The following is a 7,935-nucleotide window of genomic DNA, read 5'->3' as shown; positions in this document are numbered from 1 at the left end:
ACTTTTTATTTTACATTTGGGAATTTTTCCCTCATCCCTAGGTATTTGAGGTTGGGGATATCAGTTGGGGGTTTATTTTTTTTTAATGATAAAAAGACATAAAATTCTTTGCTTCTGCCTTTTTAAAATATTAAATGAAAACCAAAGGCAAATTTTTTTTTTCTCTTTTTAAAAAATTTTTACTAGTTAACGAGAACGAAAAGAGAAAGATAATCTTTTATTTAAAAGCTTTCTCACAGTAAACAAAAATTTTTGTAAGGTCGAAGAATTTGCTTAAACACCAAAAATTTGTGGTATGAGTATCTTGGAGAAACAACAAAAAATTTGGGTCCCCTGTTTAACACTGAAAACCAAAAATTCAAAGATCAGAAATCTGCACTTATTTTAAAAAATGGGACTTCGATTTAAAATTCAAAAAAATTTTATATGATAGTTTTCATGTTTATTAAATCTTAGTCAAATTTAAATAATTCCCCCCAGTTGTGTAATAATCTTTTTATGATTTGAAAAAGGAAACCTGATGCCTCCTTTTTTTTCTAATTTTACGAATGTTTGATTACACAACATTTCAACCATTAGAAACCAGAAATTTGCGTATCTGATACCCTTACTATGCTTGACAATCGAAATATGTTCTTTGGACATTTAAATCACTTTTTAATTTAAAAGGGTTATTCCCCTCCTGCCTTACGAGGCAAATTTGGGCCCAAAATTCGATGTTTAAAGTTTAAAACCATGATTTTACGTAATTTCCGCGGCAAAATCAGCGCAACTGCATGAATTAACCCCGGGTGCTTATCATTATTTTTAGTTGAGATTTGGCCCCATTTCCCGGGCAAAATGTTGAAATTTCTTTTTTGTGCCTTTCGCCCCTTCATGTCGTAGCTCCTGTTTGGAGTTTGGGTTTTTTGGGAAACCTGTGTCCCTGTTTCAAGGGGCCCTTGATGGAACAGTTGGCCCGGGACTGTATGGAACCCAGCGTGAGGATAACAAGAACCGTGGACAACGGGAAAAAGAACACAAACGTCAAACAAAGTAGGCAAATAATTTTCGAAAATAGGAAAACACTGAGCAGGGGCTCGCGTGGAAAAACATCCAAAAAAATCCCCGACCCCCCGTGGGTTTTTGGTTAAATGAGGGACATTTTTCTAGTAAATAATCCAGGGGATCAGCCATAGAGAACCCCCTTAACTTATCCCCGTATTTTACCCTCAGCAGATATTCGCACAAAAACCTTTCATTAACGTACACCGATTACGTACAAAGGCTCATTTTGCAAACCCCCCTTTTGGAATCAAAGTTTCAAAGACACATATCTTTTATGTGGAAACTAATAAGGGGGGACCCAATGGCTTCTTGCCCCCCTCAGAGATAACGCGAGATTAAATCTATATGAGCCAGATCTCACCTCCTGTACTAGATTTTTTTTTCTTTTTGGATAAATTTAATTCCCTTTTTTTTACTTGAGTGACTTTGACCTGCTACGTCTTCATGCATACAGCGTGAATGGCTTAGCTAGAATCTTTATTTTTTAAAAATAATAAAGTTAAATATTTTACTTAGACGCGCTTCAGTGCGGGAAGCCAGCCAGTGACCCGGCACATTTATCCAATCAGATATAAATATCAGGAGCTAAGTTTTCACACATTCGAGTGATCCGTTGTAAGTTTTTTGTTTAGTGTGAAAAATGGTCACATATTCAACTTTAAAAATTACTGATCACAGTGATGAATCTCTACCTCTCTCATATCTTATTGTTGAATTTTATTTTTCTAGCAATTTCGAATCAAAGTGTGCCAAGGAAACACGGTGCGGAAAACTCTCACCGCGTCCCAAAGGTTTTCCCGCCCCCGACATATGAAAAAACGATTTAGCTGGAAATCCCACGAAGGAAAAATTCTTTGCAAGTATTATCATCACCATTTCCCCTAATTTAAAACCCGGGCCCCTTCGACAGCTTTTACAGTGATAAAGGTACCAACTGCAACGTAAATTCATAAACCCGACCAAGGGTTTAGGGGGGTAATACAAAAAAAAAATAAAAATCGCTAAAAGGGTCAGCGTCAATACTTTCGAGATAAATTTACGAATTTAGATTAAAAAAAGCTTTATCAAAGGGCGGAGCCCCGGGGAAGGCCAAAAAAATACAGCTCATAAGTTCTTCGGTGATTACAAAATTTAAATCTTTATTACGGGCCTTGTGCTTTAAGCCTGGCTAAAGGCCTTTTTAGAACAAGTTTACCAAAACCCATTTATCTTTTTAACATAGAAATTACACAAGCTTTTGAGAAAGAAACCATGTGGTACTTTGGGAAAAAACCCCCAAAAAGGTTCTTGAAAATTCAAAAGAATATTTTTTTTATAATGTAAACAAAATAATTTATCTTTTATCCTAAAAGTCCGTATGCCTACCGAATCATTCTTTTCTCTTTTTACATAGGTTATATGGTTTACCTTTATAATCAGACTGTTTGTTTTTTAAAACCAGTTTTTAAAAAACAACGTTTTTGACAAACAAGGATATTTACCAAAACCCCTTCCCCTTTTTCAAAGTTAATCTATTTCAGACTTATTGTTTATTTTTTTAAAGAGGCTCAAATACAAAACCCAGGAGCTATTTTTTAAATTTTTAAACCGTTTAATTACATTTCCGTAAAAATCCATTATCTATTTTTTTATCTTTTACATGCACACGAACAACACAGGAGTCTTCCAGGGCCCCCCTTTTCTGCCTCCCCCCCCCCCTGTCCTCATCCCTTCCCTCTCTCCTTGGTTTTAACTTCCTTTCCTCCTTTTAGCCCTTCCATTCCTCCGTCCCCTGGAATCCCGGGGAGAAAGGGGCTGGCGGGCCCCCCACGACCCGTGCAGACCGGGCCGCCCGGAGGCACCAAGGGCGGCGCTCGACCTTTTGGGACGGGCCTTACGGCGACGCCCACCTGCTCTCCCCCCCCCACCGCCAGTCTGGGGGTTTTAAACCATAGGCGCTTCAGCGAGGAGTCCCTTTGCGGGAGGCTCGAGCCCTGGCCCAAACTCCGGGCGTGGAGGGGCTGCAGCAGCTCGAAGCCGTTCTTGTCGAGAGCGACCCCTTTTCCCCCTCTGAGCCCCTTTGCCCGGGCCCCCGCTCTCGGGGTGCCCAGGGAAAACCCCGCCTTCCACGCCCAAGTGGAGTACGTCCTCGGCTAGGTGCGCGCCGCGCCGAGCGCATTGGAAAAAGGGTGGGAGAATGAGAGCGACGGGTACAGCGACATGGCCCCACGAAAGGAAGTGTCGTCCCTTTTGTCGGCGAAGGGGGAGCGCGAGCGGAGATCATCGACCTGAGCTTTTTGGGACCTGAGGCGGAGGGCGACTGAGGAGCCAAGCGGGAAAGACCCTTACACCTCGATTTTCCCCGTCAAGGAAACCCCCCTCGAAAGCCTCCGACCGAGGATGAAAATGGATCCAGCTTAGAGGAAGATACCTCTACCAAAACCCAAGCCACCCAAGTCATGCTCGTCCCCAAACCCCAATAAATGAAAGAATATTTCCCAAAAGGGACACCCGGCACTCTCCGTGGAAAGGAACTGGGGACCTACCCCGTACTCCTCAAGGGGCATCACAAAAAACACAATTAAGTATCATGCTGTGACCACGGCGGTCAAAAGAAACCCCACCTTAAAAAAAAAAAAAGAAAAAAAGAAAAAAAAAGGGGACACAGGCCGGGCTCCCCTCATGGGATAGTCCGGGGGAGGCTAAGTTTTGCTATCGGACTTTTCCTTTAAAAAAAATAGCATAAAAAAGGGAACACCGGCACTCTCCGTGGGAAAAGGGAATGGGGACCCTACCATAAATCACTCAAGAGCATCACAAAATGAAAATACAATTAAGTATCATGCGTGACCACGGTGGTCAAAAATGAACCTACCATAAAAAAAAAAAAAACACAGTATATGTACATGTGTGTGTGTGTTCCAAAACAATATATATATATATATATATATATTATATATATAAATATTAATATTTAAAATTAATATATATTTTTATAAAAAATAATATAAAAGATTATAATGTATTTATAAATAATTATAAAAGAGATAGAGGAAGCGGGGTGAAAAAGGGTAAGGGACGGGGTAAGTCGGGCCCCGGTAAAAAAAAAAATACGCAAATCCAAAAGAACATCCCCACAAGCCCCAAAGGAAGATAGGGGTCTTCATGGGGGGTGCTGTACTTTCATCCCCAAAATTTAAAACAAACACAAACTTTCCCAAAATAAGGCAATAATCGGTCCCTTTATTTCCCTCGCATGGCACTGTAAACCAGGGGGGTACCAAAACCGTTCGCTTTAAAACCCTCTATCAGTGGGAAAGGCCCCCCCTTAATACGGGGGGGTTTTGACATAAATTTTTGGGGAAACTTTTTTGAATACACCACGCAACAGGGGGGGTGTAGAACTACAAAAGGGGGAAAATCAATGCAAAACTATTTATAAAAATGGGAAATAAAACGATAAAATTAAAAAAAACTTTATGAAAATAAAAAATGTTTTGGAAAAACCCATGAAGACTAAATTTCCCAAAAACAGAAAAAAAAATAAAAAAAAATAAAAGTTTTTAATATAAAACATAAAAATATCAAAATTTGTCCTTAAAAGTAAATGGAAACCCCAAAAAATTATAATTCAAAAAGGGCAAAACGAAAAAAGGGTCTTCCTCCGCTAATAAAAACAAAAATTTTGATAAAATAAAAAAAAATGGCTAAAAAGTTTAAAAAAAACAACTGAAACTTTTCATATTTTCTAAGAAGGGCAATATAAAAAGGAAGGCAGAGCGGGATTTAGTTAAAAAAATGCATCGCTTTTTTAAAAAAACAGCAAAAGTAAACATAATATTTTAATTTAAAATGACTTGATAACAAATTTTATGGTACAGAAAACGTTTTGATTTACAAAAAAAGGATCATGAAATAGGGAAAGGGGGCGAAATGTCAGCGACCCCTCTGCCAGCTCCCAGGTCCCATAGGTTTTCCGTGGCCAATAAAGGCAGATAAAGGGAAAAGGAGGGTCTAGGGCGAGGAATACGGGGAAAAAATATCTAAAACAAGAAACCCGAGAAAAAAAGGGGGGAAAGATAAAGGGAATATAAAAGACACACACACACACACACAAACCAACACAACACAACGCCCACCACAAAAACCAACACCAAAACACAACACACCACAATATATAAATATATATAATATAAATATATATATAATAAAATGTTTAAAATAAAATATAATAAAAAAAATATTAAAAATATAAATATTTGTGGTGGTTGGGGTGTGTGGGGGTGTGTGTGTGTGGTGTGGTGTGTAGTAAGAAATTTTAAATATAATAAAAAAATAAAAAATTTTATATCTCACACACACACACAAAACACACACACACACACACACACACACCATAATACACACACACAACACGAATATATATTATATATATATATTATTTTATATATAATTTTAATAATATATTATAATATATATTTTATTACTATTATACAATTTTATATATTATATATATATATATAATTATTATATATATATATTTATAAAAATATAGGTGTGTATGTTTTTTTTATTTTTTTATTCTATTTTTTTTTTTTTTTGGGAAATTCAACCAATTATTCGTATCATTGAGAAATATGTAGTATCATTCAATCTTTGGTTGGGTTCGCCTGGCAAAAAGGTGTAGTCATCCTTCTATTTTCTTTTTTTTTTGCATAACTTGGGAATGATATGCACATAAAAATTTTTCTGCAGCCAATTTTTTTCGTTTTAGTATGTGTAATTTCTTAAATGGGCTGGTCTTAGTGACGCTTATAAAAACCTTTTGAAAGGACGTCTGTTTAAGTCCTAACTGTAATTTTAATTTAATCGGGAAAATTTTGATTGCTCTATCTTAAGTTTTTCGCAGACAATTTGTGGGAACAATAGCGTACCATACCTGCTTTGTTAGCATTTTCCTCTTTGGGTAGTTCTATGAGACTTTTAAATCTCCGCTATTTTTATCTATCTGTTAAGTGGCTGTCCCCAAGACTAAATTTTTTATTTACTTCCCTGTTGATTATTCTGGCCACACACATATGTAAAAAAAGGGGCCCCAAAACCTTTCTTCAAGGGTACAGTTCACCTCTGCAAACTTACAGCTCCATATCTATCCCCTTTATCGTCTATTTTGTATAGGAAAGTGTGGTTATGCATAGTACTAGGAGTGTCAGAAAAGGGTCGTTTTTTTTCAACTTTGTCAATTTTGTTCCCCATAAGTCACAGCCCCTTTTTGTTTAATAGACACACCATATTGTGCTTCAGATGTATCTATAGACTGTAAAGCAAAGTGAATAAAAAGTGAAAAATTTTTTTTGAAATTAAAAACATAAACTTTGAAAAAAAACAAAAAAAATCTTAGGGGTTTCACTCATACTTAGATTAGTTTTATTTCATTGGGGACTAGAAATTTACGGCAGGTAGATTATTTAAATACGGTAAATACGGGGAAAGTTTTAAAAGGGCAAGGTTAATGAAGATGGGAAAACCCGATAGTTTTTACCTTATGATGAAAAATTTTTTTTTAAAATGAGGACCCCACTTTATATATTCTTCGCCGCAAATGAGGCAAAGTCAGCTCTATTAACTTAATGATAATATAATGATAAAAATTAAATAAATATAAAAAAAAGAAAAGGGTGGGGGGGGGTGGGGGGTGGTGGGGAGGGGGGTTTTAACAACAAAAAAACAACAGAAACTAAAAAAATAAACAAAAAAAAAAGAAAAAAAAAAAAAAGGGTTTAAAATATAAAAATAAAAAAAAACAAAAAGAACACACACACACACACCCACACACACACACACACACACACACACAACACAAAAAACACACAAACACCAAACACACACACACACCAAAAACCACCACACAACACACACACAACACAAAAAAAAAAAAAAAAAAAAAAAAATAGAAAGATGAAAATAAAAAAAAAATAAAAATAATAAAAAAAAATAAAAAAAAAAAACACACAAACCCCCACACACACCAACACACACAAACACACAAACACAACACACACACACACAACAACCCCACACGCACACACAAATAACAAAGTAAAATAAAAGATAAAATTTAATATAATAAGAAAAATAAAAACAAAAGGAAAAAACATAGATGGAAAAAAAAATTTTAAAAAATTAAAAAAAAAAAGATAATATAGGGGGGGGGGTGTGGGGTGTGGGGGTGTGGGTGGGGTGGGGTGGGGGTGAAAAAATTGGGGGGGTGTGTGGGGGAAAAGAGGGGGGGGGGGGGGGGGGGAAAAAAAGGGGGGGGTGGGGTGGGGGGGGGGGGGGAGGGGGGTGGGGGGGAGGGGGGGTTGGGGAGTAAAACAAAAAAAAAAAAAAAAAAATAAATAAATAAAATATAGAAATAAAAAAAAAACAAAAACAAAACACACACCAACCAACCCAACACACACACACACACAACACACACCAACACACACCCACACAAGATTATAAATAATAAAAAATAATTATAAAGAAAAATATAAAGAATAAAAATATATAAAAAATAAAAGGGGATAATAAAAAAAATTAAAAAATAATAAAAAAAAATAAAAAAGGGAAAATAAAAAATATATAATAATATATAATATTTTAATTTTAATAAATTTTATAATTGGGGGGGGGACATAGGGGTTGGTGTGTAATTTAGAAAATACAAAAAATAAAAAACTATAATCAAAAATAAATAAAAAAAAAAAAATATAAATTTTTATAAATTTTTTTTTAATATATATAATATTGCACACAACATGTTGGGAATATATAAGTAGTAATAAAAACATATTGAATTATGATATACATATTTATAAATATAAATAAAATAAAAAAAATATAATAAATAATATAAATATAAAT

The sequence above is a fragment of the Penaeus monodon genome, chromosome 6 (assembly GCF_015228065.2).
Source record: "Penaeus monodon isolate SGIC_2016 chromosome 6, NSTDA_Pmon_1, whole genome shotgun sequence".
NCBI lineage: Eukaryota > Metazoa > Arthropoda > Malacostraca > Decapoda > Penaeidae > Penaeus > Penaeus monodon.
This window is presented reverse-complemented; position numbering follows the sequence as displayed.